General features: G+C 37.5%; 1 pseudogene across 1 annotated transcript; it reads right to left on the bottom strand.

Annotated features, from left to right (window-relative positions):
- Nucleotides 1-6,392: 6,392 nt before the first annotated feature.
- On the bottom strand, nucleotides 6,393-15,315 carry LOC149784554 (uncharacterized; annotated as a pseudogene). Its single transcript, XR_016413895.1, has 2 exons — nucleotides 15,221-15,315; nucleotides 6,393-9,036 (listed from the first exon to the last, which is right to left on the bottom strand). The product of XR_016413895.1 is annotated as an uncharacterized LOC149784554 (transcript).
- Between the last annotated feature and the right edge of the window lie 1,082 nt (nucleotides 15,316-16,397).

Below are 16,397 nucleotides of genomic sequence, written 5' to 3'. Positions count from 1 at the left end.
CTACGTGTGTCGTGTGGCTGATTTGGAAGATTTTGGTGGCCTGGGGTGGATTTCGGAGATTAGCACCTAGAAGAGCTGTAAAATATGAAAGACCTAAAACCTCATATGAAGACTAGAGGTTTATGCATCCCATGGATTAAATGTTACATTCTTGCAAAATGTCAGAGACCATGAACCTTACGTTATAATATGCGGTTAGGATGACCAGGCTTGTTATCAAAGTGTTTTCAGCCAATGCCCCGTGTGAAGATAAGACCCAGACGGACAGAAATGAAAAACGTTCAAAGCATATTCAGAAGATTCGGCGTCGTTGGAATGTTCCTGGACAGATCTATTGCTAAATTAAGGACGTCTTTGATTCAGTACTTATCCCAGTGGAAGGTTGTGCTCTAGCGATCTGGGCAAGAGGCATTGTTGAGGTTCGAATTTGGTGGTACAGAAACGTTTCTATTACATCCACTGTAAGACTACCCGTAAGACACTTTAGAAGTCTGAATCTGTTCATTGGTTTCAATTCGAGGGCATCTATCGCATGGTGCATCCAACTGATCCGAATCTATTTGTTCTACCATCATCACGTTGAATATTGGTTTGAGAGGTATGTAATGGCTCCAAAGCGAGACAGATGGGAAGTGTTTGAATTGCATATCTCCGCCATGGGAGTAGTTTTCAGTGTTTTTGAGTAAGGAACAACGTAAGTATACATTACGTAATACAAAGTAAAGGCTGGCATAAGTAGTCAATGTATTGGCCATATAAGTGTGAGTCGCCCTGTTGATCACGTAAGCTCTAAAGCCCGTTAGTTCTCATGCATCTGCATTGTCAAATTACGTTGAGTTGTTGTTGTTGTTGTTGTTGTTGTAGGATTTAACGCCATTTTTCAGGATAAGATAGGCGATACATGGCGGCCAGTATAGTTGGTGGAGGAAGAACCATGGAAAACCCTGCGAAGAACCACCGACCCACGAGAAGCTACTGGCAGGCTTTCTCACGTACCAACGTTAGCCGAGCCTGAGACTCGAACTCGCGCAGACAGAGGTGAGATGGCAGTGATCCGTAACGGCGAGAGCATTAGACCACTCGGCCACTCCGGGCCCCTCAAATTACGTTGAAGAGAAGCAGAGATTACTAATCCAATGACAATGTCATTCTCTTATATTTCAAACCAGTTTTAACAAATCAGACAGAAAACGTGTATCCACTACCCAGACATCGTGCAAATCTAGACGGGCAGCGGTGTAAGTTTTGTCTTTCGCGGTGAGATCTGTGTAATAGGCGTCAGAATGGATCTAATATCGGCGACACAAAAAGTTTACAGGTAACTGTTTCTAGAGAAAGAAGGCTTTACAATATCCATGGTAGCTGTTCTTGGCAGACAAACGAATAGCAAATTCCTTGATTACACTGGTCAACAGTGAAATCATTACTGACTTGAAAAGGCCCTAATCTGTAGTATTTTGGTGTGCCGAACACGAATATAACCGTGAAAAATTTGTATTGGCTCTCGTTTTGAAGATATTCATATACCTCATTTTCTATGTTTCACTGTGTAAATTTCTCCAGTAGGACTGCAGCAACATCCGGAATAATGATGTAACATTGCATAATACCATCATGCTCACATCATCCACAGTTGATTGCATCATTTTCTGATGCAATGCAATACTAATGCCATGCGGCTGCTGAAGTAAGTTGACGTCAGCAGTGTACTATACATGTGTAGGCCTATTATACTAATGCCAGGCGGCTGCTGAAGCTGACGTAAGCAGTGTACTATATAAAGCCCAATCAGATAGGTTCAGCATTTAAAATATTTTAAATGTTGTGCGAGACAGTTCAAGCTACTGTTACATAAAACTTATTATTTTATCCATTTACGTACAATAAAGAACAGTAATGCCTCGATAGTGTGTTAATACCGCGGACAATTTTTGCTATATTTGTGGGGAAGTGACATTTGCCAACCAGAAGAAAAGTATCAATTCTCAAGTGAAGAAGGCATATCATCTTTACTTCGGATGCAAGGTTGGTGACCAAGACAAGCCTTGGGCTCCGCATATATGCTGTGCTACATGTACAACACAGCTTTCACAGTGGTTGAATTGCAAAAGGTCATCAATGCCGTTTGCAGTCCCAATGGTGTGGAGAGAGCCAAGCAACCACCTAAATGACTGTTACTTCTGCTTGGTTCCTCCTCTTTCCGGCGGAATAACGAAGCGAAAGAAGTCGAGAATAGTCTACCCAAACATTCCGTCTGCATTGAGACCAGTTCCACATGGTGAGGGACTTCCTATTCCAGAACCTCCAGCAGAATATTCTCTTGATTCATCTGACGAAGACAAAGGTGAGTCGACCTGTTCTTCTCCTGGTCCATCAGCATGCAGTGATCCAGATTTTCACTGTGGTGCATCATCAACCCCACACAGAATAACACAGGAAGAACTAAATGACCTGATTCGTGATTTGGACTTATCAAAGAACAAGGCAGAATTGCTAGGATCAAGACTCCAACAATGGAATCTTCTAGAAGAAGATGTCACAATTACTGCATATCGAAAGCGCCACCAGCAATTGGAGCCTTTCTTCAGAAAGGAAAGTAATCTGATATTCTGTTCCGATATTGAGGGCCTCATGAATGCTTTAAAAATCACTCATGACCCACAAGAATGGAGACTATTTGTGGACTCTTCGAAACTGAGTCTCAAGGCTGTGCTTTTGCACAATGGAAACATTCTTCCATCTATTCCAGTAGCGTATGCTGTCCACATGAAAGAGACATACGATAACTTAAGGCAGCTACTGAATTCCATTGAGTATAACAAGTACAGCTGGCACCTCTGTGGTGATTTGAAGGTAGTTGCCCTTTTAATGGGACTGCAGCAAGGATATACAAAATACATGTGTTTCTTATGCGAGTGGGATAGCCGAGCAAGGGAAATGCACTACATGAGGAAGGAATGGACTCACAGGCAGAATGTAGCCATTGGAGAGAAGAATATCCAACACCCAGCTCTGGTTGAGGCTCAGAAAATCTTGCTACCACCCCTTCACATCAAACTAGGTTTGATGAAGAACTTCGTGAAAGCCATTGACCGGACTTTGCCAGCATTCCGATACCTGCATGAAAAATTCCCTCGACTCAGCGAAGCAAAGATTAAAGAGGGAGTTTTTGTGGGTCCTCAGATTCGAGAGCTTTTCAAAGATGACCGGTTCAACAACTTGCTGGAAGGTGACGCGAAACAAGCATGGAATGCTTTTCGCCTAGTTTCTACAAACTTCCTCGGAAATGTTAGGGCAGAAAACTATAAGGAACTAGTAGAAGACATGTTGATGAAGTATAAGAAACTTGGCTGCAATATGTCTCTAAAGATTCACTTCCTTCATTCCCATTTGGATTTCTTTCCTAGCAACTGTGGTATTGTTCGTGATGAACACGGCGAACGTTTTCATCAAGATATCGCAACAATGGAACAAAGATACCAGGGAAAATGGTCCACTACAATGCTGGCTGACTACTGCTGGACACTCCTCAGATATGCTCCCGAACAGCTATACAAGAGACAGGCGAAGAAATCTAAGATGTAGTCAATGACTTGATTTTTTATAGGTAGGCTATTACAGTTGACCTTTTACTATTGGAATGCATTTCGTTATGTAAACATTAATTTCTTGCAGATTACAAAAAAACTAGAGCCAATTTTGCAATTTGACTGTCATATTCGTGTTCAGCACATAACAATTGATAAGAATTGACTAATTTTATTTCAGTAACATGACTTTTGTAAAAATTTGTTGTCCAGTGTTATTTGAATCTAAGGAAATAACGGAACGAAGGTCCGACTTTCTTAACATCTGGATGGAATGAGACCTTATCATGATAGGCGGTCGTCGAAGAGGGTGGTAGCGAAAAGTATGAGCCAACATCATTACATGTGTTTCCGCAGGCTTTAAGCCTGTAATCGGTCTGCTCCACAGTGTAACCGGAGCTTATGCACATACATGGTGTGCCCGTCTTACATATCGGATCAAAACCTAGTCCTGGATAACACATTGTCGGATTCTGTATATTATCACAGTAACCTCCAATAAGGTAAGCAATGAACAACGGGCCAGGCGTTTCCATAGAACCAAACTGTCCAATCGGTATGCATGTATGATACAATAATCAATGTCAGTCAGTAAGGGTCTTATACATTCGGACGGCAGTATTAGGCGGCTGATTATGCAATTGGGGGACTTACGCCTGACTTACACTGGGAAACATTCGCGCAAACTAGCCAACGTTGTCGTCGTTTGCTGCACACGTGTATGCACATCTAACTCCAAATATGGCAACGATGACTTTATGCGTAGGTTAGGCATGTACTATCTTTGATTTTGTTTTGTGTTTTGTGTTTTTCCGGGCAAGGTTAGGGGAGCAGTGGCTTTCTTACTATGCTAGCTAGCGCCTCCACGTTACTGAAAACATTGAAATTTCCTGCCATTCGTTTTCCACGTTTCCATGTTCTTAGCACTTTTCACGTACTACAGCAGATTGTCTTCTCCGATCAATTGACGTGCATGCTGCAACAGTTTATAACAAAGAGTTCTCGTTGATTCAAGAAACAAAGGAATGAAAATGCCGAAAAATAATTCTTGATATCAGTAACAAACGCCAGAAACACCCGATATACAAGGGACGATAGATAAGCAGTGCCACTGAAGCATAAACTACATCATATATGGCAATGATGCAGTGTTAAAGCATGCAGTGAGCGACCGTATAACTTACGTTAACGTAAGAACATAAGTGACAAAATCATATAAACAATTACTTATTAATAAGTGATGACAATCATCACAATTATGGTCCAATGTATGAAATCTGCTACAACATAATGTTTAATAACCAAAATATAAAAACTTCAATGGATCGATAAACATTCAAAGACATTTAAAGTATCATTGTCGTTATAGAGAATAACAAATGAATACTTTACAAAATATATAAATAATGTGCATTCAAATATATTGCAAGTTTCACTTCATTGTGTGTGACAATGTGTTTCACAAATAAAGAAAATAATTACTCTGAATATTTAGTATATTACTGTTTCAAATGTAAAATGGGATCACACTTCTCTATTTAAACACATTATTCACATGAAAGTTATGTCGCCATGATCTATTTGACATTTGCGGGTCTTATTTATTTGTTTTGGTTATAAGGGAGTGGATGAAACCACCAAAATAACCAACCTGACACATTAATTTATGAACCGCACAACAATAACTAACGACGCATAGTGTGTACGGCACTCACGTCATCCGTCTGTTTATTACCAACCGATGATCTGCACGAAATATGGTTCCGCACACCACGCAGATTCTATATAAATGGTGAAATAGGTTCAAGGACATATTCAACAATCTTTATGTGAGCCATACCTTTAAAAACCAGAAATGTTACTCGATGTATTCTTAGTTCCATCAACGTATTTGCAGTAACAAAGCACGCTAAATTCTGACAATTTAAGTTGACTTTGGTGTCATTGAAATAGGTTAGAACCTATAAGGAACACATGTGCTGCATCAGTTTAAAATTGTCTTTTCCATGGAATGCAGCATTGAAATATAGCTCTTTTTATTGACACAAAATATAAAACCACTTTAACTATGCCATTAAAAATGTCATAAATTTTTAAGAATGAATGTCGATGCTATCAACCTTTGAAATTCGTCTAATTTTGTTTAAAAGCAAAAAAAAAAAGCTTATATACGTCGTTCCAGAAGAGAAAAAAATTCTCTTTAAGTGTGGTGACTGATTTGATGGAGAAATAAAGGTATGTGTTGTACAGAGTTACGGCCAAAATGTTGTAATTAAAAACGGAATGCAATGGATGTAACATGAAAAGTTCTGCATATTATACTGTATTTAACAGCGGAGTAAAATAAAGAACTAGGCAAGTACTGTTAAGGTTGTATTTACTTCCTAGCGTCGTGTCAGTATTCGGATCATCATAACTTGTCCAAATTTCGAAGGACACTTGAGACTTCGATAACTATCTGTTTGGGGGAGAGCTAGACAGTTAGATATACCAATAGACAGAGATAAAGAGAGAGAAAGAAGTAGAGAAGAAGAGATGTATTGAAGAATAGGTTCTGCACCTTTGTAGCGTACATCAACATATATATATATATATATATATATATATATATATATATATATATATATATATATATATATATATATCGATGCTATCAACCTTCGAAATATACACATATATATATACATACACACACACACACACACACACACACACACACATATATATATATATATATATATATATATATATATATATATATATATATATATATATATATATATATATAGTTATATATAGTCATTGTTCTGCGGTTCATAAATTAATGTTCCAGGTTGGTTATTTTGGTGTCTGGTTAACCTTTTTACTTGTAAGCAAAAATAACATGCGTATGTACACACATTGTCAACATGTTTTGTTTTAAATACTGAGCCCAATTTTGTGCTTACGTGGAGCCTTATAATATACTATATATTGAACATTAGTTGTTATAAATTATGTAAAATATATATATTTGCTTTCTACCGTAGCTAAAATGATTACAAAAGTTCAGCTTTCAATGTATTGATTTCGCCACAAAGATCAAACAGAAACAGAAAGCTAGCTCCACCCAACGCAGGGTCATGGTAATCATTGCGGCTAAAATGTTAGCAGTTCTTTGCGGCCTTTTTTGTACCTGACTGGCTTTGCAATCCTTCATACAAAGTAGATGCTCTTGTGGCTTGTTTTCCAGAATCTAACATTCGCTCTAAAAAAATGACATTTAATGATGATCATTTCAATGAAATTCCTTTCACCGAATTTAATTTTTAAATTCTACTGTAGATAAGCGTCTCATCATTGATTACCTGATTAAATATGTCACAAACTTGCCATATTGCAGCGTTATGTTGTGGCTTGATATTTAATGATAAGCGGAGATATCTCAAAGCTCTGTCAGTCATCTTTTCCTGCCGCAGACAATACGCTACCAAGTTTAGACAAGTGTCGATGTGTCTTATCCTATTGTGTCCAGCTAACTGGGCTAGGTTCTTAAGCGCAACTACACCCTGCTGCCGCATGCCTAGAGCTAAGTATGTCTGATGCTGCAAAAAGTACATGTATGTTTTGGCGTCCACAATCGCAAAGTCATACCAAAAATGTTCATCTCGATTCCTGAGGCCAGGATTAGAACCCACTGAGCGGAACATCTCAAAATTCAAGGGAGGCAGAACGCAGTTAATCTCTGACGGTAGATACACTACGGACACTGCTATATATTTCCTGAGCATTGAATCTAATGTGAGGTCCTCAGACAAAATCATTTGACCGGTTGCATCCTCAATTCTTCTATAATCTACAACTGATACATCTGATACGTATTGACTGAAATCTCTTTCTACAGCAGTAAGTACCTCTGCCGCCTGAGATGCAATTTCCTAATCTGAGGTAAAATCCCGCCAATTTAAGTCTCCCAGAAGAAACGTCAGACCATGTGCCTATATGGAGGTATGTGTGTATTGTTTGCATATCATTAGTGGACATGTATTGAGCAGCAAGATACTGAGATGCAAGATGAACACCGATGTGACTGCAGAGGAACCCAATAAGCGGACACAACCCTTCCTGCACAAGCGTTCCCATGCATTCAAAACCTTGTATAAATCCGGGCAGTAAACTTTGTGGTGTTGTGAGCTTGCAATGTTTCAGTAGATATTCATAGGGAGAGATAACGGAAACTACACTTCTATTGAGCATCGAAGACATGCTGTATATAGTACTTATTGTCTCTATGTCAGCAGTGAGTGTTCCCGGATCTGGACAACTCCCTATGCATGCATTTGACAATGCATCCCCGATTCCATCGAAGCCGATATGAATCATATATTGAAAGTCCTGATCAATTAGAGAACCCAAGATGCTAAGAAGTTTCTTTCTCACTTGTCCGCTCACTTTTCCCTGAAACATATTCTCATTTGGTAAAAAGTAGTTAGGGCAGATTCCAGCATCCACCCAAGAGCGAATGGTTTTCAGGATTAAATGTAAACAAACCAACAAGTTCCTCGGTCTCCAAAATCCTCCTTCTGTGTTATCTATCAAATAAAACAATGCAGTCTTGCAGTGATAACTACTCAGGATGTCTCCAATAATTGGTGTGATGAATGTTTTGATAATCATCTTCATCAGAATATAACAAGCCATTTGCGTACTGTTGAGTTTCCACATTAACTCTCTCTCTCTACAGTAGTGAATGATATTCTCCATTCGATGTTTCTTTCATGGCTGAGGGCACTTCCCACGGGGACAAGAAAGGCTTCCTTTTTTACCAAATACTTAAAATCCTCAGTTGTGATCCAATTGCTGCGTCTTGGTCTCCGTTGCCAGGAAATAGCTTGTTTTACCCAGCTCTTTACTCTAATGCCCATAATATTATCCATACTCCAGCCACTGTCCAGTATCAAAGTTGCAGCTGGACCGTGAATTTCAGTACAATTTTCGGAGAAAAATTTTGATGCCTCTATAACTACGAACTTGTTACAGTCCACAGCCAATCGTCCTGTCACATTACTATCGTCTGTAAACATAGGTACACGAGTACAAGGATTCAAGTACTGTAGCTTAAAATAACCGGGATAGGTGTTCTCATCAGCAACCATCAATAAATTAATACATCCTGATATATAATCCTGGACGTTCTCAACAGCAACCATATTCTTATCGAAGAAAACAGTATCGACGTCAGATTTCAAACCAGGAGTAGTGGCGCCTTCTACCTGACTGCCAAAGGTTTGGTATTCAAATCGGTTAAAATCTGCGCCATCTGTGATGTGCGGATAACAGAACGTTCTCATCTGATCTAGCTGTGTCCACATTCTTTTCCGCTTTCTCCGGTTCCTTTTATTGACACCGACATTTTGAAGGATTCTCATCAGGATTAGGGAAATACTGGAATCTATGTCCGACATTATTTCTAAAGCAAAGAAAAGTAAAGACTTCTTAAATTGTCATTTGTTGAATCGAGTATTTATATCTGACGCTCATTAGAAAGAAAGCAAATTATGTAGCAAATTCAAATTTATTCCATTATTTTCCAAAATGAAACTACTTCTTTTATAAAATAGTTAATGTTGATCAAATAGTCCAATATAATGCCTTTTATCAAGTTGATTAGTAGGTAAAACCATTGCAAGGGGCATGGTGGTCTTCTCGGCCCATTGATTGGTCTATCTTAGCAACATATTTGCATCATGCATTGCTTTCAAGCACTTTGCAACTAAATATCTACCACTTACCATAAAATAACTCTATATCCGACTTCCAAATCATTTTGGTGATTTCTTTTAAATTTGACCAAACACCACATATTGGACCATTTAAACCCAATTTTCAACTTGCAGTTTTTAATCCTTAACTATGTTTCTAATCTTTGGTATATGTAACCAGGTGTTTTTTAGAAATTAAAATTGTACCTTTAAAACGACCAGGCTACATGTCGCCAAAATATTGATATACTAAATAACTGTACTATTGGTCGCCAACACTTTGCTAAAACATGGACAGCCTAGTGATTGTGTGAGGCTACTAGTCTGTGAAAGTTTGCGACACTGTCAGTTTTAATACGTAAATCATCTAACCTGTCTCCTTCCTATGAGGTCACTGGTCTTACATATTTCACGACTACTCTGGTCACAGATCCCCATATACCACTGGTCTAGCCAACAAATGTTTTTAACAATGCCATCTAACTCATATGGAGAAAGGAAGAAAAGTGACATAATTGACTATGATTGTTTTCTCTTTGCAAAGATTTCCACCCTACCTCCTAAACCATCAACACGTGTGGATTGACATAGCAATTTATGCATTTTTTCAAAACCTATAAAAAATGCATAAAATAAGTCGACAAAAGATAAATGGCCTAGCACTAAATTTTAACTATTAATGATATCATATAAATAATAAATATTTTAGACGAGACGAGGCTGTCTGTAATGACGGGTAAAGACAAACAAATGTGTATAATCATGACAATAATAACGGTTGTAAATCATGACAATAATAACGGTTGTAAAACCATGATAATAATAACGGTTGTAAAATCACGACAGTAATAACTGTTGTAAAATCATGACAATAATAACGGTTGTAAATCGTGACAATAATAACGGTTATAAATCATGACAATAATAACGGTTGTAAAATCATGACAATAATAACGGTTGTCTGTAGTGACGGGTAAAGACAAACAAATGTGTAAAATCATGACAATAATAATGGTTGTAAATCATGACAATAGCAACGGTTGTAAAATCATGACAATAATAATGGTTGTAAAATCATAACAGTAAGAAAGGTTGTAAAATCATGACAATAACAACGGTTGTAAAATCATGACAATAATAACGGTTGTAAAATCATGGCAATAATAACGGTTGTAAAATCATGACAGTAAGAAAGGTTGTAAAATCATGACAATAATAACGGTTGTAAAATCATGACAATAATAACGGTTGTAAAATCATGACAGTAAGAAAGGTTGTAAAATCATGACAATAATAACGGTTGTACAATCATGACAGTAATAACGGTTGCAAAATCATGACAGTAAGAAAGGTTGTAAAATCATGAAAATAATAACGGTTGTAAAATCATGACAGTAATAACGGTTGTAAAATCATGACAGTAAGAAAGGTTGTAAAATTATGACAATAACAACGGTTATAAATCATGAGAATAATAACGGTTGTAAAATCATGACAATAATAACGGTTGTGTGTAGTGACAGGTAAAGACAAACAAACGTGTAAAATCATGACAATAATAACGGTTGTAAAATCATGGCAATAATAACGGTTGTAAAATCATGGCAATAATAACGGTTGTAAAATCATGACAGTAAGAAAGGTTGTAAAATCATGACAATAATAACGGTTGTAAAATCAAAAAGATCCTGCATAACAATTGCCCAAGTCATACTTTTAGGTTTTTCTACTCGTTTAATTCAACTTGCTGAATTCAATGGAGTTTGCTCCATTTGTCTACATTAAACTGATAATCACTCTTCCAGGCCCTTGTATCATAAGATGATCTTGAGATAGTACAACTAATTTTCCTTCATTGGAAACTGACACAGATCGCTCATTACCGCTTGTATAAGTTTATAAGCAGATTAAACCTATCCATTTATCCAAAGTCTTTTCAGTGCTTATTTTCCCGAAATAATTCTGCACAGAGGGACATACATACATACATACATACATACATACATACGTATGTACGTACGTACGTACATACACACACACGCACGCACGCACGAACACAGACACACACACACACACATAACATACATACATACGTACGTACGTGCGTGCCTATATACATACACACATACACACATTCATACATACATACATACATACATGCATGCATGCATGCATACATGCACACACGCACGTACGCACACACACAGACAGACATGCATGCATACATACATACATACATACATACATACATACTTACATACGTACGTATGTACGTGCGTGCGTGCGTATATACATGCACACATACATACATACATACATGCATACAAGATGAAGTAAAAAATGCGTTATGAAATAAAGAGACCGATTCTGACTCTTAATTTCAAGTTACATATAAAGACGACTTTTATCTGCAGCAGATGTTATATCTATAAAACGATCGTTGTGCAGTAATATGGATAAATCCGACAAAAAAAATGTATTGAAAAGAGCACGTTGCAAAGTGGAGAAATCCACATTATAACAATACTCGTGTTACCGAAATTCATATACTTTCTTTAGATGTTTTGATATTTGAGTGCAGTTTATAGGCAACATTATTTACAATCTCCCTCTTTTATATCATTACATAAACGTGTACATACCATATGTTATCATAGGAAGAGTTCATTTGCATGTACATGCATTAATTTATCACATGGCCATGTGAGTACAGATAAATATAGATGATGTATTATCAAAAACATGTCTCGGTACAGTTAGATGTGCATGCTATATTTTATGAAATTTTCTTTGAGCAACTGTATTAAACGATTTAATCTTACTTACGATATGTGTACTTTTTTCTTTGCTGATAAAGTGAACTACACATTGCCTTTCGGTAAACTGTGCTCCATTTTGACAGAAAGTATAATGAGCATAGTGTATTACCCTTCGTCTGCTACAATGTATTACCCTTCGTCTGCTACAATGTATTACCCTTCGTCTGCTGTCTTCAATTTATGAACAATTGCTTGTCACTACGCAGAAATCATATTCGAGATTCAATTTGAATTCAAGCAGGAATATAGACTTACTAGTATATATTTAAGCATTTGGATGAGTCTCAGAAATATAAATATTCGCAGATACTAATAATTTGATTGTTCCTCTGACTAGAAGAGCCCAGTTTTTTTATCAACATGTTTTATTTAAAAGGCTTGGGTTACTGGTCGACAAAACAGTTTATACCCCTAAAAACACGGGTCATTGATTGTAAACATTTTACTAACAAACCTGATTATGCTAACCGGTTGTTATCGAGTGACGTTACTGGGACGTACAATATTATAACATTTAATTCCGACCGCTCCGGTGGCCTAGTGGTTAGAGCGTCCGCCTCGGATGCGGGAGGTCGTGGGTTCAATCCCTGGCCGAGGAATACCAAAGACTTACAAAAACGGTACTAACAGCTGCCTCGCTTGGCGCTCAGCATTAAGAGGTTAGTGTTAGGACTGGTCGGCCCGGTGTCAGGATAATGTGACTGGGTGGGACATCATGCTACATGTCTGCGGCATGATGCCCCAGTGCTAGACATCACTATAAACTGCCACACTGCAGACATTGTAGCGATATGACTGAAAAATTGTTAAAGCTACGTTAAAAATCCAAATCACACAACAACATTTAATTCCTGGGACGCCTAACCTCCTGTCTTCCTTTAAGGTTTTAGAACTCGTCTGGATACCAATCTCCAAACACCACCAGCCTAGGCCACTAAAATTGTCCAACACGGCCACCCAAATCACCTAGGCAACTGTTAAATATATCCGATTGTAAATCAGTAGGTAATTAAAATTATTACAACGTAACAAAAATGTAGAACTTTTTTTGTTTCATTGATTAAGTGATTTATCATATGGTAATGATATAAAGCATTTACGCAGCAGTTCTTTTAAATGAAATCATATATGAGACGTAAATACTGATTGTGCTACCACATTATTGTTTCATCTGGTAAATAAAATTGCACATACTCATATGCTGGCAAGTTTAACTGATTTTGATAAAATTTCATTTCACATTATACCATGTATCACCTCAGCACTATCAAATTGCAAAGTCACTTTTTGAAATATTTAGTGGTTACTATGTAATATATGTGTGATGTAAGTTCATCTCATTGAAATCATTTAGTATTAGTTTTCTAAATATAAATTACATCAGTTATCTATGTAAATTGTAGGTTTAGACGCTAAAACGTTTGATGTGCGGGATCATCTATCAATAAGGTCGGTATCCCAGGACAGTTGTTTTGAATACCAGTGATCCCACACGAGGGCCAGAGAGTCGGTGGCTCTAGTAATAAATACCAGAGGAGTAGTAAACTACAGTCACCTGAAGCCTCATATGAAGTCATAAATTAGGTTTCTCAGTGCTTTAGTCAAATTGTGACAAGTATATTACCCATGTATTTTGTGGTCCATCCGTTTTAGTCAAATACTGATTTCAGTATAAAATGTGAGCTACTGCAACTGAAGAGTTTGTAAAGTAGTTTAAGCTCAAATACCTAATGTTACGCATAATAAAATAAGGTTGTTGTAACTTTGGAAAACGGTACAGAGTGATGATTTAATGGTACAAAGCATGAATAATTCAGAAAACAGGTCATACTAATAGTTTGATTTCTTATTAGTATTTACCCATTTATTGCCTAAGTATCATCCAAGTGACCAAAACATCAACCAGTTTAATTTAAGTAGTAGCAAGACGGAGCTTACTAAGCCAAGAAAACAATTTTGTTTGCTTAACTCGATCCTTGCTAGATCCAGTCATTTTATGTGAGAGAACCTCCAAGAATCAAGAGAGAGGCAGGGTGAATACCAAAGTAATGGAGTTCCTAAGTTCCATGGTTCTGTGGTAGAGATATGAAGGGCCACAAGTATAGCTTTATGTCTGAATTTGAATCCAGTAGTCCTGAGTTTCATTCTCATTAGCACCTATATTTGTCTTCTTTTCTCGTTGTATGTAAATTAATTGAAAATACTGCCTTGCTGCTAAGAGGTGGTATTTCAGATTTGTTAATAACTTAATTCATTGCGTAGAGAATAATAAAAAGTTTGTAAAACTGTCATAGTGACCTCTATCAAAATGTCAAGAAGCCTGAAATAAAAATTTGATAAGTCACGTAGCAAAAATTAAAATTTTTTGTATCAATTTAAGTTTGAGATCTTTACCATTACGTTAAATTATTAACCAAACGATCTCTAGAGATCGGAATTTTGTTATTTTGTACACGTTTGTAACTTATTTATAACAATATTACTACTAACTTTCAAATGATTCTTATTTAATGCAAATACTATCCCGAATTTCATATCCGGGATTGACTTTAAGAACTAAATACAAAGCCAAGTCAGTTTAAATTCCAATATTGTCCCCAGACCACTCGGGTGGACAAAGCGGTTAGAGCGTTCGCCTCGGATACGGGATGTCGCGGATTCAAGCCATAATGAAAGTCATCCGAAGTCATACTAAAGACTAAAATTGGTACTACCAGCTGCCTCGCTTGGCGATCAACATTAAGATGATAGTGTTAGGGATGGTCTGCATGGTGTCAGGAGAACATGACGGGGTCGGACATGATGATACATTTTTGCAGCATGGTTCCCCTGTGCTTTACATCACTATAAACTGCCACACTGCAGAAATCGTAGCAATAGTACTGGAGCATTGTTAAAGCTATGGTATAAATCTAAACCACACACACACACACACACATATATATACACTGTCTGCATATAAATATACACATCTGCATGTACAGGTCATACGAATGGCATTGGTCTTCAAAAAAAACCATAACAAAAAGCATGTACATTGTTGTAAAATCAAATACCTCGCACTTATACTTACACAATTTCAATAAATCCAATAAAACGTGAGCCTATCAAATTAATGTGTGCACTTCCTCGTATGTGAGATAGGTGTCTCTCTTTACCTTGTCAAAGTCTTACTTTAAACTAAACGACCACTCCCTGCAAAGAATGTTTCAAGTACATAACAACGAATTGCGTCATAAACGTTGACCTAGGTCAGGAAGATGATAGCAGTGGTGGAATTTTAGTGCAAACATAAAGTGTCAACCTGGAAGAGGTGTATATTGTTGGGGGAGTCTAGTCTAGTAAATATAAACGATAAATAACTGTCACTGAAAATAATATGCACACCACCCCAATCTTCTAATAACCTCGCAAATCTAACTGCCTCGTTTATCAACACTATTACCAGAACATTTACTATTTCTACTACTACTAATAGAATAGCGGAGAAATCGCCCCATGGAGAACTCGCCCTGGGAGAACTCGCCCCATGGAAAATCTCGCCCAATGGTACTATTCCTACAACTATAATTAATATTAGTAGCCCAACCTTTCTTTTCAGTTTCGTCCTATATGGCGACCACTACTTCTGATCCTGCCTTTACTAATACTAGTATTCACGCAACTGTTATTACTATAAATAATACGTTCCTCTACTACTACTACTACTACTACTACTACAACTACTACTACTACCACAAATACTATTATTGTTGGGCTGACTAAGTTGCTAAAACGTCCACCCAGGATGTTGGAGGTCAAGGTTTCGTAGCTTGGCGAGTGATACCAAAGACATGTATGGTACTAACAGCTGCCTCTCTTGGGGCTCAGCATTACGAGGTTAGTGTTATGACTGGTCGGCCTCGCATAAGTATAATCTGAGTGGTATAAGATGCTACATATCTGCGGGATGATGCCCCAGTGCTTGACATCACTATAAACTGTCACACTGCATCGGAGTAATATGACTGGAAAATTCTTAAAGCTACGTTAAAAATCCAAATCACACACAAACACACGCAAACACACACACACACACTTACACACACACAATAGTGTTAGTGACCCGAGTGGCCGAGTAGTCTAAATCGCTAGATTGTAACGATTACTGCCATCTCACCTCTGTCCGTGTTGTTTCGAGTCTCTCGCTCAGCCAAAGTCGGTATGTGAGAAAGCTTGCTGCTAGCTTTCTGTGGGTCGGCGGTTCTTAC

This window comes from Sinohyriopsis cumingii, chromosome 14 (genome assembly GCF_028554795.1).
Source record: "Sinohyriopsis cumingii isolate HCF-2022 chromosome 14, ASM2855479v2, whole genome shotgun sequence".
Lineage (NCBI taxonomy): Eukaryota > Metazoa > Mollusca > Bivalvia > Unionida > Unionidae > Sinohyriopsis > Sinohyriopsis cumingii.
Note: the sequence above shows the minus strand (reverse complement) of the source record. Positions and strands in the feature narration are given on the sequence as shown.